This window comes from Rutidosis leptorrhynchoides, chromosome 6, assembly GCF_046630445.1.
Source record: "Rutidosis leptorrhynchoides isolate AG116_Rl617_1_P2 chromosome 6, CSIRO_AGI_Rlap_v1, whole genome shotgun sequence".
Lineage (NCBI taxonomy): Eukaryota > Viridiplantae > Streptophyta > Magnoliopsida > Asterales > Asteraceae > Rutidosis > Rutidosis leptorrhynchoides.
In genome coordinates, this window is record NC_092338.1 from 177,132,973 (window position 1) to 177,154,615 (window position 21,643).

Genomic DNA, 21,643 nt, shown 5'->3' on the forward strand with positions numbered 1-21,643 from the left:
AGAAGCGTTGCATCCTTTGGATATTTCCGAGTTGTCCCAGAACCAATCGAGAGATTTTATGAGGTCATTTTTGATCAGTTCTCAGTGTTTTTTAAAGAATTTCATATTGAACCCGTCCGGGCCGGGTGCTTTTGAGCTATCACAGTTAGAAATGGCTTCCCATATTTCTTTTTCGCTGAATTTTGCTTCGAGAAGTTGATTGTCTAAATGGGTGATATAATCGAGATGTGAAACGTTATCGAAAGGACATTCCTCACGAAGATGTTTGGATTGGAAGAGATTGTTAAAGTGTGAGTATGCTTCCTGTTTTATAAGGTTAGGATCTTCGGACCATGTGCCGTTTATTGACAAACCGTGTATATTATTTTTACTTGTTCTACGCTTGATGTAATTGTCCAAATATTTTGAATTTTCATCACCCTCGAGTGCCCATTTAATTCTTGATTTTTGTTTAAGCATATTAGATTTCTTTTTTTCTTTAACGATATATTGCATTTTTTCTTCAATCCATTTTTGTTTTTCCGATTCAATTAATTGTCTGGTTTTAGCAATTTGTTCCCAATTATTACATTCGGATAGATGTCCGTGGATTTGTGAATCAATGGTTTCGAGTTGAGTGCTATGTTTTTTAAGTTCTAATTTAATGTTTTTAGCTTATTACGGAAGATGCAATCAGGTCTATTACCAGAGAAAGGGATTGACCAAGCCCTTTCTATGACGGTCTCGGCATTTTTAAGGTTAAGCCATGCGTCAAATATCCGTATAGGTTTAGGGCTAAAGTCTAGGGGGTTGTTCCTTAGGATGATAGGACAATGATCAGAAAGATCACGATCGAGAGTTTTGGAGGATGTGTTAGGCCAAAGTGTAAATATGCTATTGGAGACTAGAAATCTATCTAATTTGCTAAATTTCATTGTTTTTTCGCATATCCTTGTGAATCTTTTGCCACCTAAGGGGAGATCAATTAAACCCGAGTTGTTAATGAAATTATTAAAGTTGTCTGCCCAATGTTGGTTATATTCTGAGCTCATACGTTCTGTTTTATTACGGACTTCGTTGAAGTCACCGAAGATAATATGGGGAATGGAGAGAGAATTAATGAGAGATGAAAGTTCGATCCAAATCTGTGTTTTTTAGAGCTGGAATGAGGGCCATATACATTGATGAAAGCAATTTCAGAATCATATCCCGCCCATGTTCCGCAAATTGCTAAGAAAAATTCACCCTCAATGGCATACTTAAAAGAGAAAATATTGGTGTTCCAAATAGTTAGGATACCACCGGATGCACCAACCGAATCCTTTTGGACGAATTTAAAGTCAGAATTACCCCAGAAAGATTCAATGGTGTTGTCTTTTGTTTGTCCGCATTTGGTTTCTTGGAGTCCTAAAATCGTAGGTTTTTCTTTATTACAAATTCGACTGAGCCAGCTTATTTTACCCGTTGGCCCAATGCCCCGAATATTTAAAGAAATCGTACACATGAGAGAAAACTTACAAATAAAAAACGATGCAACGGAGAGTGGAATCATTGGATGTTGCGACGGATCCCGATACATTTTCCAAATTCATTCGTGTTTAAACTGCTACTAGTAGAAGAGCCTGTTTTGTTATTATTTTTACCACACAGTGATTCATTGTTGGATCCTCTAGCAAGATGAGATGTATTACCACCAACAATAGTTGAAGATTTAGTTCGTTTTGCCAAATGTGAGATTCTGAGTTTCTGTCCGCTTCTAGCAAGATGTTTAATATAGAGCATGTTGGACCTTGGTCGAACTTTTTCGGTAGCGAGTGAGGTGTCATGATTGGATTTAGAGGTGTCATCTCTACTAACCCTTTTGAAGATGTTTGATGTAGATTTTGGATTAGGGATAGGATTAGTATCATTGTTGGTACTTTTTTTTCTTTTTAGCAACAACCTTTCCGAAATATAGTAATGTATCAAGATCGAATGGGTTGGAATTAGTTTGATGTGTATCGTTTGGTGCGGGCATAAAATAAATTGGTGAGTTTGGTTGAGGGGTTAATATAGGATTAGAAGGTTCATCAATTTGTTCATGGGATATATTTGGAGTCTGATCAGTAGCATGGTTTTCATTGCACTCGTGATTTAGGGAGCTAGGTGGGGAAAGTGGACTGAGGTCAGTAGCATGAGTCGTTAAAGGAGATCCCTTTTTCATTATTTTATATAACATGGGAGGGGTGACAGAGGCATCAAAATCAGGCTGTGAGGGGGTGATGGGGGCATCGAAAGTAGGCTGTGAGGGGGTGATGGGGGCATCAGAAGCAGGCTGTGAGGAGTCAACTGACCCGGAATTTGCAGGTTCTATAATATTGGGGCAAGGAGTGTTGGTGACAGTTTCGTGGTCTGAAAATTTGGGGATGGGGGGTGGTTCATTTGATTCGAGTTCATTTGAAGGGTGGTGATTATGTACGGGGTTGGTGATTTCAGGGTTTTGTACGTTTATATTTATGATGTCCTCATAATTGGTAGAAGTTGAAGTGTTGGGAGTATGTTGTGATATGTTATTCACATTTTGTTGGAGTCGAATAGTATCCATACGTTTGGAAGAGTTGGATGAAGTGTGGTTTTCGGGTGAGGAAACCATGTATGGTTGGTTTGAATTATGGTGAGTTGCACGGTTATTCGTTGTATCCTTTCCTTCAACAAAGTTATCACAATCAAGATGCGATTCTTCATCCGATATTTGATCATCCGAGAGACAATCCTCATCCCAATTTGATGAATCATCGATATCGCCGTAAAGATTAAACATAGAAAAGTTATGTACTTCGGTGATATAGACCGTAGATTGATTGATGTCACCTGGATTAATAATAGCTTTGCCATTTATCGGGGAGAAATCGTAAGTTTTGACGATAACCGAACCATATGATAAATCTTGATTGTTCTCGTTGGTGATAGAGCAACTAATCATTTCAATAACATCTCCCCAATTTTTGGCGATATCGGTAAAAGTAGTTTCTAACCAACAAGTGATAGGGACCCCAAAAATGTTAATATAAGCTAATCTACCAGAGGATTTATAAACTTCAGGGTCCCATGGATTAATATCCTCAAGCCATTTCCAAAGAGGGTTGCGAATTATTTATCAAATCAAGGGCCGGATCGGATTCATCAAATATAAGCATAATATCATGACCACCTAAGTATTTGATTGTAAATTGAAATGTCCCGTTCTTATTGATTAAAAACGTTCCATATTAATTGATTTCGTTGCGAGGTTTTGACCTCTATATGAGACGTTTTTCAAAGACTGCATTCATTTTAAAACAACCCATAACCTTTATTTCATCAATAAAGGTTTAAAAAGCTTTACGTAGATTATCAAATAATGATAATCTAAAATATCCTGTTTACACACGGCCATTACATAATGGTTTACAATACAAATATGTTACAACAAAATGAGTTTCTTGAATGCAGTTTTTACACAATATCATACAAGCATGGACTCCAAATCTCGTCCTTATTTAAGTATGCGACAGCGGAAGCTCTTAATAATCACCTGAGAATAAACATGCTTAAAACGTCAACAAAAATGTTGGTGAGTTATAGGTTTAACCTATATATATCAAATCATAATAATAGACCACAAGATTTCATATTTCAATACACATCCCATACATAGAGATAAAAGTCATTCATATGGTGAACACCTGGTAACCGACATTAACAAGATGCATATATAAGAATATCCCCATCATTCCGGGACACCCTTCGGATATGATATAAATTTCGAAGTACTAAAGCATCCGGTACTTTGGTTGGGGTTTGTTAGGCCCAATAGATCTATCTTTAGGATTCGCGTCAATTAGGGTGTCTGTTCCCTAATTCTTAGATTACCAGACTTAATAAAAAGGGGCATATTCGATTTCGATAATTCAACCATAGAATGTAGTTTCACGTACTTGTGTCTATTTTGTAAATCATTTATAAAACCTGCATGTATTCTCATCCCAAAAATATTAGATTTTAAAAGTGGGACTATAACTCACTTTCACAGATTTTTACTTCGTCGGGAAGTAAGACTTGGCCACTGGTTGATTCACGAACCTATAACAATATATACATATATATCAAAGTATGTTCAAAATATATTTACAACACTTTTAATATATTTTGATGTTTTAAGTTTATTAAGTCAGCTGTCCTCGTTAGTAACCTACAACTAGTTGTCCACAATTAGATGTACAGAAATAAATCGATAAATATTATCTTGAATCAATCCACGACCCAGTGTATACGTATCTCAGTATTGATCACAACTCAAACTATATATATTTTGGAATCAACCTCAACCCTGTATAGCTAACTCCAACATTCACATATAGAGTGTCTATGGTTGTTCCGAAATATATATAGATGTGTCGACATGATAGGTCGAAACATTGTATACGTGTCTATGGTATCTCAAGATTACATAATATACAATACAAGTTGATTAAGTTATGGTTGGAATAGATTTGTTACCAATTTTCACGTAGCTAAAATGAGAAAAATTATCCAATCTTGTTTTACCCATAACTTCTTCATTTTAAATCCGTTTTGAGTGAATCAAATTGCTATGGTTTCATATTGAACTCTATTTTATGAATCTAAACATAAAAAGTATAGGTTTATAGTCGGAAAAATAAGTTACAAGTTGTTTTTGTAAAGGTAGTCATTTCAGTCGAAAGAACGACGTCTAGATGACCATTTTAGAAAACATACTTCCACTTTGAGTTTAACCATAATTTTTGGATATAGTTTCATGTTCATAATAAAAATCATTTTCTCAGAATAAAAACTTTTAAATCAAAGTTTATCATAGTTTTTAATTAACTAACCCAAAACAGCCCGCGGTGTTACTACGACGGCGTAAATCTGGTTTTACGGTGTTTTTCGTGTTTCCAGGTTTTAAATCATTAAGTTAGCATATCATATAGATATAGAACATGTGTTTAGTTGATTTTAAAAGTCAAGTTAGAAGGATTAACTTTTGTTTGCGAACAAGTTTAGGATTAACTAAACTATGTTCTAGTGATTACAAGTTTAAACCTTCGAATAAGATAGCTTTATATGTATGAATCGAATGATGTTATGAACATCATTACTACCTTAAGTTCCTTGGATAAACCTACTGGAAAAGAGAAAAAATGGATCTAGCTTCAACGGATCCTTGGATGGCTCGAAGTTCTTGAAGCAGAATCATGACACGAAAACAAGTTCAAGTAAGATCATCACTTTAAATAAGATTGTTATAGTTATAGAAATTGAACCAAAGTTTGAATATGATTATTACCTTGTATTAGAATGATAACCTACTGTAAGAAACAAAGATTTCTTGAGGTTGGATGATCACCTTACAAGATTGGAAGTGAGCTAGCAAACTTGAAAGTATTCTTTATTTTATGTAACTAGAACTTGTAAAATATATGAAGAACACTTAGAACTTGAAGATAGAACTTGAGAGAGATCAATTAGATGAAGAAAATTGAAGAATGAAAGTGTTTGTAGGTGTTTTTGGTCGTTGGTGTATGGATTAGATATAAAGGATATGTAATTTTGTTTTCATGTAAATAAGTCATGAATGATTACTCATATTTTTGTAATTTTATGAGATATTTCATGCTAGTTGCCAAATGATGGTTCCCACATGTGTTAGGTGACTCACATGGGCTGCTAAGAGCTGATCATTGGAGTGTATATACCAATAGTACATACATCTAAAAGCTGTGTATTGTACGAGTACGAATACGGGTGCATACGAGTAGAATTATTGATGAAACTGAACGAGGATGTAATTGTAAGCATTTTTGTTAAGTAGAAGTATTTTGATAAGTGTCTTGAAGTCTTTCAAAAGTGTATGAATACATATTAAAACACTACATGTATATACATTTTAACTGAGTCGTTAAGTCATCGTTAGTCGTTACATGTAAATGTTGTTTTGAAACCTTTAGGTTAACGATCTTGTTGAATGTTGTTAACCCATTGTTTATTATAACAAATGAGATGTTAAATTATTATATTATCATGATATTATGATATATAATATATCTTAGTATGATGTATATACAGTTAAATGTCGTTACAACGATAATCGTTACATATATGTCTCGTTTCGAAATCATTAAGTTAGTAGTCTTATTTTTACATATGTATTTCATTGTTAATACACTTAATAATATATTTATTTAAAATTTAACATAATTAACCAAGTGTATCAATATCTTAATATGATTCATATGTACCTAGTAAGACGTTGTTATAACGATAATCGTTATATATATCGTTTTCGAGTTTCTTAAATTAATAGTCTCATTTTTATGTATATAACTCATTGTTAAAATACCTAATGAGATACATAATTATAATAAAAACATGTTAACTATATATATAGCCATATATATGTCATCGTATAGTTTTTACAAGTTTTAACGTTTGTGAATCACCAGTCAACTTGGGTGGTCAATTGTCTATATGAAACATATTTCAATTAATCAAGTCTTAACAAGTTTGATTGCTTAACATGTTGGAAACATTTAATCATGTAAATATCAATCTCAATTAATATATATAAACATGGAAAAGTTCGGGTCACTACAGTACCTACCCGTTAAATAAATTTCGTCCCGAAATTTTAAGCTGTTGAAGGTGTTGACGAATCTTCTGGAAATAGATGCGGGTATTTCTTCTTCATCTGATCTTCACGCTCCCAGGTGAACTCGGGTCCTCTACGAGCATTCCATCAAACCTTAACAATTGGTATCTTGTTTTGCTTAAGTCTTTTAACCTCACGATCCATTATTTCGACGGGTTCTTCGATGAATTGAAGTTTTTCGTTGATTTGGATTTCATCTAACGGAATAGTGAGATCTTCTTTAGCAAAACATTTCTTCAAATTTGAGACGTGGAAAGTGTTATGTACAGCCGCGAGTTGTTGAGGTAACTCAAGTCGATAAGCTACTGGTCCGACACGATCAATAATCTTGAATGGTCCAATATACCTTGGATTTAATTTCCCTCGTTTACCAAATCGAACAACGCCTTTCCAAGGTGCAACTTTAAGCATGACCATCTCTCCAATTTCAAATTCTATATCTTTTCTTTTAATGTCAGCGTAGCTCTTTTGTCGACTTTGGGCGGTTTTCAACCGTTGTTGAATTTGGATGATCTTCTCGGTAGTTTCTTGTATAATCTCCGGACCCGTAATCTGTCTATCCCCCACTTCACTCCAACAAATCGGAGACCTACACTTTCTACCATAAAGTGCTTCAAACGGTGCCATCTCAATGCTTGAATGGTAGCTGTTGTTGTAGGAAAATTCTGCTAACGGTAGATGTCGATCCCAACTGTTTCCGAAATCAATAACACATGCTCGTAGCATGTCTTCAAGCGTTTGTATCATCCTTTCGCTCTGCCCATCAGTTTGTGGATGATAGGCAGTACTCATGTCTAGACGAGTTCCTAATGCTTGCTGTAATGTCTGCCAGAATCTTGAAATAAATCTGCCATCCCTATCAGAGATAATAGAGATTGGTATTCCATGTCTGGAGATGACTTCCTTCAAATACAGTCGTGCTAACTTCTCCATCTTGTCATCTTCTCTTATTGGTAGGAAGTGTGCTGATTTGGTGAGACGATCAACTATTACCCAAATAGTATCAAAACCACTTGCAGTCCTTGGCAATTTAGTGATGAAATCCATGGTAATGTTTTCCCATTTCCATTCCGGGATTTCGGGTTGTTGAAGTAGACCTGATGGTTTCTGATGCTCAGCTTTGACCTTAGAACACGTCAAACATTCTCCTACGTATTTAGCAACATCAGCTTTCATACCCGGCCGCCAAAAATGTTTCTTGAGATCCTTGTACATCTTCCCCGTTCCAGGATGTATTGAGTATCTGGTTTTTTGAGCTTCTCTAAGTACCATTTCTCTCATATCTCCAAATTTTGGTACCCAAATCCTTTCAGCCCTATACCGGGTTTCGTCTTCCCGAATATTAAGATGCTTCTCCGATCCTTTGGGTATTTCATCCTTTAAATTTCCCTCTTTTAAAACTCCTTGTTGCGCCTCCTTTATTTGAATAGTAAGGTTATTATGAATCATTATATTCATAGATTTTACTCGAATGGGTTCTCTGTCCTTCCTGCTCAAGGCATCGGCTACCACATTTGCCTTCCCTGGGTGGTAACGAATCTCAAAGTCGTAATCATTCAATAATTCAATCCACCTACGCTGCCTCATATTCAGTTGTTTCTGATTAAATATGTGTTGAAGACTTTTGTGGTCGGTATATATAATACTTTTGACCCCATATAAGTAGTGCCTCCAAGTCTTTAATGCAAAAACAACCGCGCCTAATTCCAAATCATGCGTCGTATAATTTTGTTCGTGAATCTTCAATTGTCTAGACGCATAAGCAATCACCTTCGTTCGTTGCATTAATACACAACCGAGACCTTGCTTTGATGCGTCACAATAAATCACAAAATCATCATTCCCTTCAGGCAATGACAATATAGGTGCCGTAGTTAGCTTTTTCTTCAATAACAGAAACGCTTTCTCTTGTTCATCATTCCATTCAAATTTCTTCCCTTTATGCGTTAATGCAGTCAAGGGTTTTGCTATTCTGGAAAAGTCTTGGATGAACCTTCTGTAGTAACCAGCTAGTCCTAAAAACTGGCGTATGTGTTTCGGAGTTTTCGGGGTTTCCCACTTTTCAACAGTTTCTATCTTTGCCGGATCCACCTTAATACCTTCTTTGTTCACTATGTGACCGAGGAATTGAACTTCTTCCAACCAAAATGCACACTTTGAAAACTTAGCGTACAATTCTTCCTTCCTCAATACTTCTAACACCTTTCTCAAATGTTCACCGTGTTCTTGGTCATTCTTTGAGTAAATAAGTATGTCATCAATGAAAACAATGACAAACTTGTCAAGGTATGGTCCACACACTCGGTTCATAAGGTCCATGAACACAGCTGGTGCATTAGTTAAACCAAACGGCATGACCATAAACTCGTAATGACCGTAACGTGTTCTGAAAGCAGTCTTTGGAATATCATCTTCTTTCACCCGCATTTGATGATACCCAGAACGTAAGTCAATCTTTGAATAAACAGACGAGCCTTGTAGTTGATCAAATAAGTCGTCGATTCTCGGTAGTGGGTAGCGGTTCTTGATGGTAAGTTTGTTCAACTCTCGGTAGTCGATACACAACCTGAATGTACCATCTTTCTTCTTGACAAACAAAACAGGAGCTCCCCACGGTGATGTGCTTGGTCGAATGAAACCACGCTCTAAAAGTTCTTGTAATTGGCTTTGCAGTTCTTTCATCTCGCTGGGTGCGAGTCTGTAAGGAGCACGAGCTATTGGTGCAGCTCCTGGTACAAGATCTATTTGAAATTCAACGGATCGATGTGGGGGTAATCCCGGTAATTCTTTCGGAAATACATCGGGAAATTCTTTTGCAATGGGAACATCATTGAGCCTCTTTTCTTCAGTTTGTACTTTCTCGACGTGTGCTAGAACAGCATAGCAACCTTTTCTTATTAGTTTTTGTGCCTTCAAATTACTAATAAGATGTAGCTTCGTGTTGCCCTTTTCTCCGTACACCATTAAGGGTTTTCCTTTTTCTCGTATAATGCGAATTGCATTTTTGTAACAAACGATCTCTGCTTTCACTTCTTTCAACCAGTCCATACCGATTATCACATCAAAACTCCCTAACTCTACTGGTATCAAATCAATCTTAAATGTTTCGCTAACCAGTTTAATTTCTCGATTCCGACATATATTATCTGCTGAAATTAATTTACCATTTGCTAATTCGAGTAAAAATTTACTATCCAAAGGCGTCAATGGACAACTTAATTTAGCACAAAAATCTCTACTCATATAGCTTCTATCCGCACCCGAATCAAATAAAACGTAAGCAGATTTATTGTCAATAAGAAACGTACCCGTAACAAGCTCCGGGTCTTCCTGTGCCTCTGCCGCATTAATATTGAAAACTCTTCCGCGGCCTTGTCCATTCGTGTTCTCCTGGTTCGGGCAATTTCTAATAATGTGGCCCGATTTTCCACATTTATAACAAACTACATTGGCATAACATGCTCCGCCACTACTTGCTCCGCCATTACTCGTCCCGACACCATTTGTTCCTTTCGTTCTATTAACCCCTGGTCCGTAGACCTCACACTTCGCCGCGCTATGACCATTTCTTTTACACTTGTTGCAAAATTTGGTGCAGAACCCCGAGTGATACTTTTCACACCTTTGGCATAGCTGCTTCTGATTGTTGTTGTTGTTGCGGTTATTATTGTTGTTGGGATGATTGTTATAGTTGCTGTTGTTGTTGTTGTTGTTGTTGGGCCGTTTGTTGTAGTTGCGATTGATGTTGCGATTGTTGTTGTATTGGTGATTCTTATCACCGTTTTCCTCCCACTTTCTTTTGACTTGCTTCACATTGGCCTCTTCAGCAGTCTGTTCTTTAATTCTTTCTTCAATCTGGTTCACTAGTTTGTGAGCCATTCTACATGCCTGTTGTATGGAGGCGGGCTCGTGTGAACTTATATCTTCTTGGATTCTTTCCGGTAATCCTTTCACAAACGCGTCGATCTTCTCTTCCTCATCTTCGAATGCTCCCGGACACAATAGGCACAATTCTGTGAATCGTCTTTCGTACGTGGTAATATCAAATCCTTGGGTTCGTAACCCTCTAAGTTCTGTCTTGAGCTTATTGACCTCGGTTCTGGGACGGTACTTCTCGTTCATCAAGTGCTTGAATGCTGACCACGGTAGTGCGTACGCATCATCTTGTCCCACTTGCTCTAGATAGGTATTCCACCATGTTAACGCAGAACCTGTGAAGGTATGCGTAGCGTACTTTACTTTGTCCTCTTCAGTACACTTACTTATGGCAAACACCGATTCGACCTTCTCGGTCCACCGTTTCAATCCGATCGGTCCTTCGGTTCCATCAAATTCCAAAGGTTTGCAGGCAGTGAATTCTTTGTAGGTGCATCCTACACGATTTCCTGTACTGCTAGATCCAAGGTTATTGTTGGTATGTAGCGCAGCCTGTACTGCGGCTATGTTTGAAGCTAGAAAAGTACGGAATTCCTCTTCATTCATATTCACGGTGTGTCGAGTAGTCGGTGCCATTTCCTTCAAAATAGTCAAATGGAACAAGTTAATCATACAGAATATTAAGAGTAGTTAATAGTATTTCGTAGCATAATATGAACTCATTTATAAAAGCTTTTTCTTCATATTAGTGTTTTATAAGTTTAAATTCGGGTAGTACCTACCCGTTAAGTTCATACTTAGTAGCCAATATACAATTCAACTACTACAATTCTATATGAAAAACTGATTATAATAATATTTCGCGTTCAAACTTTTACACAATATTTCACAAATTTACAATACCACTTATTTTACATATAGCATGAAATATAGCACACAATAAATTGGATACAAGATGGTTGTGAAGATAATTCTAGCTAGTACACAAGTCGTTCAGCAAAGGCAATAAAGACACGTAATTCATACGTCCAGAAACAAGTCATGCATTCTGGTTTTACTAGGATTACTTCCCATCCTTGGTCTTGTGGAACATAACCGTTATGGCCGTTGATAAGACAGCGTGTTGTAACGTCGTCAAAGGGACGAGGGTTACGTAATGTCCAACAGTCCCGTAACAATCTAAAAACCTCATTTCTTACCCCAATTACCGACTCCGTCACTTGTGGGAACGTTTTGTTTAATAGTTGTAGCCCGATGTTCTTGTTCTCACTTTGGTGAGAAGCGAACATTACTAATCCGTAAGCATAACATGCTTCTTTATGTTGCATGTTAGCTGCTTTTTCTAAATCACGAAGTCCAATATTCGGATATATTGAGTCAAAATAATTTCTTAACCCATTGCGTAAAATAGCATTTGGGTTCCCCGCAATATATGCGTCAAAGTAAACACATCGTAACTTATGGATTTCCCAATGTGATATCCTCCATCTTTCGAACGAAAGCCTTTTATAAACCAAGGCATTCTTGGAACGTTCTTCGAATGTCTTACAAACTGATCTCGCCTTAAATAGTTGTGCCGAAGAATTCTGACCGACTCTAGACAAGATTTCATCAATCATGTCTCCGGGTAGGTCTCTTAAAATATTGGGTTGTCTATCCATTTTGTGTTTTTATACTGTAAAATAGACAAGAGTTAGATTCATAAAAAAAAATACTTATTAATACAAGCAATTTTTACATTTATCATAAAGCATAAGCACACTATATTACTTATATTACACCACACGAATACAACTATCTTATTCCGACTCGCTTGTTTCTTCTTCTTCGGTTTTGGTTCGTTTTGCCAAGTTTCTAGGGATATATGATGTTCCCCTAATACGAGCCGTCGTTATCCACATTGGTTTAGAAAAACCTGGTGGTTTAGAGGTTCCCGGGTCATTGTTACAACTTAAGGACTTCGGGGGTTGACGATACATATACAGTTCATCGGGGTTGGAATTAGATTTCTCTATTTTTATGCCCTTTCCCTTATTATTTTCTTTTGCCTTTTTAAATTCAGTTGGGGTAATTTCTATAACATCATCGGAATTCTCGTCGGAATCCGATTCATCGGAGAATTGGTAATCCTCCCAATATTTTGCTTCCTTGGCGGAAACACCATTGACCATAATTAACCTTGGTCGGTTGGTTGATGATTCTCTTTTACTTAACCGTTTTATTATTTCCCCCACCGGTTCTATTTCTTCTTCCGGTTCCGATTCTTCTTCCGGTTCCGATTCTTCTTCCGGTTCCGACTCTTCTTCCGGTTCCTCTTCGGGAACTTGTGAATCAGTCCACGAATCATTCCAATTTACATTTAACTCTTCATTATTATTATTAGGTGAGTCAATGGGACTTGTTCTAGAGGTAGACATCTATCACATAATATCAAACGCGTTAAGAGATTAATATATCACATAATATTCGCATGTTAAAAATATATAGTTTCCAACAAAATTTGTTAAGCAATCATTTTTCAAGTAAACACGGTCGAAGTCCAGACTCACTAATGCATCCTAACAAACTAGATAAGACACACTAATGCAAAATTCTGGTTCTCTAAGACCAACGCTCGGATACCAACTGAAATGTCCCGTTCTTATTGATTAAAAACGTTCCATATTAATTGATTTCGTTGCGAGGTTTTGACCTCTATATGAGACGTTTTTCAAAGACTGCATTCATTTTAAAACAACCCATAACCTTTATTTCATCAATAAAGGTTTAAAAAGCTTTACGTAGATTATCAAATAATGATAATCTAAAATATCCTGTTTACACACGGCCATTACATAATGGTTTACAATACAAATATGTTACAACAAAATGAGTTTCTTGAATGCAGTTTTTACACAATATCATACAAGCATGGACTCCAAATCTCGTCCTTATTTAAGTATGCGACAGCGGAAGCTCTTAATAATCACCTGAGAATAAACATGCTTAAAACGCCAACAAAAATGTTGGTGAGTTATAGGTTTAACCTATATATATCAAATCATAATAATAGACCACAAGATTTCATATTTCAATACACATCCCATACATAGAGATAAAAGTCATTCATATGGTGAACACCTGGTAACCGACATTAACAAGATGCATATATAAGAATATCCCCATCATTCCGGGACACCCTTAGGATATGATATAAATTTCGAAGTACTAAAGCATCCGGTACTTTGGTTGGGGTTTGTTAGGCCCAATAGATCTATCTTTAGGATTCGCGTCAATTAGGGTGTCTGTTCCCTAATTCTTAGATTACCAGACTTAATAAAAAGGGGCATATTCGATTTCGATAATTCAACCATAGAATGTAGTTTCACGTACTTGTGTCTATTTTGTAAATCATTTATAAAACCTGCATGTATTCTCATCCCAAAAATATTAGATTTTAAAAGTGGGACTATAACTCACTTTCACAGATTTTTACTTCGTCGGGAAGTAAGACTTGGCCACTGGTTGATTCACGAACCTATAACAATATATACATATATATCAAAGTATGTTCAAAATATATTTACAACACTTTTAATATATTTTGATGTTTTAAGTTTATTAAGTCAGCTGTCCTCGTTAGTAACCTACAACTAGTTGTCCACAATTAGATGTACAGAAATAAATCGATAAATATTATCTTGAATCAATCCACGACCCAGTGTATACGTATCTCAGTATTGATCACAACTCAAACTATATATATTTTGGAATCAACCTCAACCCTGTATAGCTAACTCCAACATTCACATATAGAGTGTCTATGGTTGTTCCGAAATATATATAGATGTGTCGACATGATAGGTCGAAACATTGTATACGTGTCTATGGTATCTCAAGATTACATAATATACAATACAAGTTGATTAAGTTATGGTTGGAATAGATTTGTTACCAATTTTCACGTAGCTAAAATGAGAAAAATTATCCAATCTTGTTTTACCCATAACTTCTTCATTTTAAATCCGTTTTGAGTGAATCAAATTGCTATGGTTTCATATTGAACTCTATTTTATGAATCTAAACATAAAAAGTATAGGTTTATAGTCGGAAAAATAAGTTACAAGTTGTTTTTGTAAAGGTAGTCATTTCAGTCGAAAGAACGACGTCTAGATGACCATTTTAGAAAACATACTTCCACTTTGAGTTTAACCATAATTTTTGGATATAGTTTCATGTTCATAATAAAAATCATTTTCTCAGAATAACAACTTTTAAATCAAAGTTTATCATAGTTTTTAATTAACTAACCCAAAACAGCCCGCGGTGTTACTACGACGGCGTAAATCTGGTTTTACGGTGTTTTTCGTGTTTCCAGGTTTTAAATCATTAAGTTAGCATATCATATAGATATAGAACATGTGTTTAGTTGATTTTAAAAGTCAAGTTAGAAGGATTAACTTTTGTTTGCGAACAAGTTTAGGATTAACTAAACTATGTTCTAGTGATTACAAGTTTAAACCTTCGAATAAGATAGCTTTATATGTATGAATCGAATGATGTTATGAACATCATTACTACCTTAAGTTCCTTGGATAAACCTACTGGAAAAGAGAAAAAATGGATCTAGCTTCAACGGATCCTTGGATGGCTCGAAGTTCTTGAAGCAGAATCATGACACGAAAACAAGTTCAAGTAAGATCATCACTTTAAATAAGATTGTTATAGTTATAGAAATTGAACCAAAGTTTGAATATGATTATTACCTTGTATTAGAATGATAACCTACTGTAATAAACAAAGATTTCTTGAGGTTGGATGATCACCTTACAAGATTGGAAGTGAGCTAGCAAACTTGAAAGTATTCTTGATTTTATGTAACTAGAACTTGTAAAATATATGAAGAACACTTAGAACTTGAAGATAGAACTTGAGAGAGATCAATTAGATGAAGAAAATTGAAGAATGAAAGTGTTTGTAGGTGTTTTTGGTCGTTGGTGTATGGATTAGATATAAAGGATATGTAATTTTGTTTTCATGTAAATAAGTCATGAATGATTACTCATATTTTTGTAATTTTATGAGATATTTCATGCTAGTTGCCAAATGATGGTTCCCACATGTGTTAGGTGACTCACATGGGCTGCTAAGAGCTGATCATTGGAGTGTATATACCAATAGTACATACATCTAAAAGCTGTGTATTGTACGAGTACGAATACGGGTGCATACGAGTAGAATTATTGATGAAACTGAACGAGGATGTAATTGTAAGCATTTTTGTTAAGTAGAAGTATTTTGATAAGTGTCTTGAAGTCTTTCAAAAGTGTATGAATACATATTAAAACACTACATGTATATACATTTTAACTGAGTCGTTAAGTCATCGTTAGTCGTTACATGTAAATGTTGTTTTGAAACCTTTAGGTTAACGATCTTGTTGAATGTTGTTAACCCATTGTTTATTATAACAAATGAGATGTTAAATTATTATATTATCATGATATTATGATATATAATATATCTTAGTATGATGTATATACAGTTAAATGTCGTTACAACGATAATCGTTACATATATGTCTCGTTTCGAAATCATTAAGTTAGTAGTCTTATTTTTACATATGTATTTCATTGTTAATACACTTAATAATATATTTACTTATCATTTAACATAATTAACCAAGTGTATCAATATCTTAATATGATTCATATGTACCTAGTAAGACGTTGTTATAACGATAATCGTTATATATATATCGCTTTCGAGTTTCTTAAATTAATAGTCTCATTTTTATGTATATAACTCATTGTTAAAATACCTAATGAGATACATACTTATAATAAAAACATGTTAACTATATATATAGCCATATATATGTCATCGTATAGTTTTTACAAGTTTTAACGTTTGTGAATCACCGGTCAACTTGGGTGGTCAATTGTCTATATGAAACATATTTCAATTAATCAAGTCTTAACAAGTTTGATTACTTAACATGTTGGAAACATTTAATCATGTAAATATCAATCTCAATTAATATATATAAACATGGAAAAGTTCGGGTCACTACATAAATCCACTAAGATTTTCGCTTTCGCAAATTTCACTAAAATATTCTAAATATTCAAGGTCTTTGACTTTGGCAATGACAGCTTGACCAAGGATTTGAATAAGATCGGCATTTGAGTTTACCTTAATCGAAGGGGTGCTAATATTCGTAGCCTGTCGATTGAGAATCACGTCTTTGAAATTTCTATCATCAACCTGGGACAAAGGAGCAGCAGGGCCTTTGAAATCAGGGGCTGCCCTAGTGGATTTTTGATAATCAGCATGTTTCTTATCGACAATGTCATGAGCTTTGTAAACCTTTAGCATATAATCACCGGCCACAATGAGATTAAGCCTTCTTGCAAGGGATTCTTTATGATATTCGGGCACATCAAGAAATCTAACGAATCCGAATTTCTTTCCACTTTTTAAAGTCTTTTTTGGGATATAAACCTCATGAATATTACCATATTTTTTGAATATATCCCAAAAATCAACGGATCGCCAATTGTCAGGGAAATTATGAAAGAGGTAAGACGTTATTCTAGACTTGTTAATCGGTTCAGGATTGAGTTTGGTGCTAGGGTTAGTCGTAGCATGATTAGGGTTGCCAAAACGTTTAATGAGGTTGATGGAAGTTTCAAGGTGTTTAAAATTATTATAGATCTGGTGAGATGATGAGTTTAGCCTTGAATTATTGGTTTTAGGGTTCTGAATGTTACAGCTGAAACTAGGTATACGAACTTGTTGATTGTGGGAATTAGGGTTAGGGTTCTTTGAAGATGATTGCTGTTTATTTCGATCAACCTTAACCCAAATACCTTCATTGATTGGCCTGTATGTGATGTTATTGCTATCGGTGAAGAATGTAGGTTTCGATTGTGCCTGAGTGTTATGCTTTTTGGGGGTGAAAGGTGAAACAGGGATGTGATACATGGTGACTTACGACTGAGAAACAATAAAATAAACAAAGAAACGAAGCAAAGAATGAACGTAAAATTGAGATTACAGATTACCGGAGCAGATTACCGGTGAAGAAGATGAACAGTCGACGAGAGCATTTTGAGAGAGTCTGAATGACATGTGGTGGTGCCTAGCACCCCCGCCGGGCTAGAGGTCTCAGGTTCGAGCCTCGTCACCTACAAAGGATATTATTTGAGACAAAGAAGTAATGAATATTAAAAAAAAAAGTACAACTCTTAAAGCACTAGATACAACTTTTTTACTCCACTAAAAGTCAAAAATCAAGAATAGTACTCACTCCATTCATTAAAAAGTTGTACCTCTAACTTTTAAAAATGTACCCACAAGGAACCCTATTATGTCTTTTCCCACCTCCTTTTTATTATTATTATTATTATTATTATTATTATTATTATTATTATTATTATTATTATTATTATTATTATTACATTTTCTTTTAAAAGCAATAAATTATAATATATATATATATATATATATATATATATATATATATATATATATATATATATATATATATATATATATATATATATATATATATATATATATATATATATATATATATATAACTATGTACAAAGTTCAGGTACATAATGCACCCAAGATTCGCGAGGAATACATGGATTTATAGACAATCTATTATCGGTATTATCTAACTATCGTTGCTAAATGTGAACATAGAGAAGAAGCAGTAGGTGTCCACAAGAACATATGGTGATCATATTAACCAGGATCGATGTTGTTGATGTCCGGAGCACCCAAATTGAGTGGATTTAAGAGCCATTGTAGCTAATCTCGGTGAAGTTTTCTCGAACGATTACTAATCCACTCGAATGTTTTAACTTAGATTTCGCATATGATTTTTGGATCAGACCATGAATCATCTTTGAATACCTTGAGATTTCTATTTTTCCAAATAAGATAGCATGTCGTCTACGTTATAGCTTGCCAAACTTTAGAAAGGTTCGCCTGCAAGTTCCCATATCTATCTCCGCCAAGCAATTCATGAAGGTTGATATTCGATGGTAAGTCTAGTTGCCACCATTTGTGAATACCCGTCCATACATTTTTCGAGAGGTCACATGATAGAATAGCATGGTCAATTGATTCGGAAACATTATTACAAATAGGACATGACGATGTTCCCAGTATAATACCACGCTTTTCAAGTTCCGTTTTAACTGCGATTCTTCCCTTCAAAACTCTCTGATGTGCGTAGAGGTGTATATGAAATAGCTTTATTTTTACTAGGAAATATTATTAAATACGATACAATTTTACACAAGATATTTATTTATTTATAGAATGGATATACCTAAACCTTGCTACAACACTTATAGGCAGTGTACCTAATCGTATAGTAGTGTAGTTTTTAGTAAGTCCGGTTCGTTCCACAGGGAATCTTTTAAACAAAGCTTAACGCTATATTAGTTTTAATTTATAAAAATACAAATATATATAAGTAATATTATTATTATAAAAGGGGGTTTTACCGTTTAATGACCGGTTTGTCGATTTTAAAACTTTAGTCGCAGTTAAAACCTAATGTAAAATATTAAATAAATAAAAGACTTAATTTAAAGCGTAAAGTAAATAACGATAATGAAATTGCGATAAATAAAAGTGCGATAAAATAAAATTACGATAATTAAAAAGTACGATAATTAAAAGTGCAATTAAATACAATGACAATAAATAAAAGTGCAATTAAATACAATAACAATAAATAAAAGTGCAATAATTAGAAGTGCAATTAAATATGAAAATAAAGAAATTATGCTTATTTAAACTTCCGTAATCATGATGTTTGACGTGTTGATTTTAGTTTATTCTCATGGGTTAATTGTTCTTTGTCCTGGATTATTTAATATGTCCGTCTGGTTTTTGTCCATAACAGTCCATCAGTCATAAATATAAAGTGCGAGTGTCCTCGTCAAATTATCCTTATACCCGAAGTCAAATATTCCAACTAATTGGGGACTTAAACTATAACAAGGTTTTAATACTTTGTTTAATAATTACACCAGGATATCGACTGCGTGTAACCCAAGGTTTTAATACTTTGTTAACAATTACGCCAAGTCTCCTTGTACATAATTTCACCCCTGTTTTAATAATTCCATAGACTATTAATCCATTCCCGTATCCGGTTAAATGAACGATTATTCATACATATAAATATCCCGCCCATCGTGTCCGATTGAGTGTATATGGTTATTTATAGGTACGTCTAATTATAAATCTTTATATTAAAATTAACAAACTATCATTTAGTTAAACAAATATAAAGCCCATTAATAGCTCGTAGTCTAATTTCCACAAGTGTCGTTCTTTTGTCCAAACCCCAATTATGGTACAAAGCCCAATTACCCAATTTTAATATTTTTAGTCCAACATCATGATTACTTCGACTTAAATAAGTATAATAATAACTTAGCTACGAGACATTAAATTAAAAAGGTTGAACATAACTTACAATGATTAAAAATAGCGTAGCGTTACACGGACAGAATTTTGACTTACACCCTTACAATATTCGCTAACATACCCTTATTATTAGAAATTAAAATTAAAATTAAAATATAATATATATATATATATATATATATATATATATATATATATATATATATATCTTACGTATGAATGAAGAAGAAAAAGATGTTTAAAAATCGGCTGAATGCTCGGCCTTTTATAGGCCCACGTAATACTGTTTGACCTCCGCGAGTGCGGAGGTTTTTGTCTTCAAAGCTCCGCGAGTGCGGAGCTCCTGATTCCAGCTAACATAAGTTTGGCTCCTAGCTTGCCGACGGATTTTATTATATAAATATAATATAAATATATAATTTATATAATTAATTATATATTATATTATATTTATATACATAATTAATTTGTAACCTTCGGTCCGTTGCGTCGTACGTTGAAAGCTGGTTCATGTCTCGATTTCGGATTTTCGAACGTCCTTTCGTATGATTTAATATCTTGTACTTTGCGTTTTGCGGCTTGTACTCTTTTCATTTTTAGGCGTTCCTTATCAATAATTTGAACCTCTTTGCTTGTACTTTGTACTTTTTAGCTTTTTGGTCGTTTGTGTCTTCAATTTGTAGAATCTGCCTTTTGTCTTCACCTTTTAATATTTAAACGAATATTCCTTGTAAATAGGACAACTGCAACTAAAAGCTTGTCTTTCTTGAGGGATAATGCTATGAAATATATGTTCGTTTTTAGCATTATCAAATATTCCCACACTTGAGCGTTGCTTGTCCTCAAGCAATATAGTCTTGAAATATACTAGAATCACTTCTTTATTTTTCACACTTTGTACATCAGTGATTTCATTACGGCGGTATGAACAATGGTAGTAACGTTATGGTTTACAGTCCCACATGACTATAAAAATTTTGATCCGTTAGGAAATTGGATCTTTATGAAAACATTTGATCTTTTGAAAATTAAATCTAGTTTTTACCCTAGATAAGTTTTCCGGAATAACCCTTCACCGGTGTTTGCAAATTGTTTTTGTGGGTTTGGTGGGTTTCAGATTTGAAAATTTTAGCTCAAAACTTGCGGTTTTGTGTCACCCACTTGCTAACCTTGTATTGGGAAAGCAACACGTCCAGTATACTTGCTCCGTATATTACCTTTTAGTAAACTACCGTCCGGTTGTAAAGGAAAGCGTTGAACAAGCAACTGTTAAGGCAATGTCCCCTGACATGCTTTTAATTATGGTCTAAAACGTATCGGATGCAATTACTATCCTTTGTAGGAGCAATAGTAAAGCTCACCCTTATAATTTTTCGGTCTGGCACAAGGTCCTGTCTTTGACCATGCTATGCAACCACCGTTCTTACAGTTGACACCCGAATTGGTTCAGGTGACCTAATGAATTCCAGGTGAATTCCTAGGATTTTACGTTCAATGGTAATGAACGCATTGAAAATGGGTTTTCAGAAAACAAATCGGATTGTAATTTTGATCAAAATATTTTCTCGTTCAAGCTCGAGTTTAGATATCATCGAATTCCATGAGTTTGTAATTCTCAATCTTTAAGGTCAATCTCAAGAATTGAGTAACATCAGT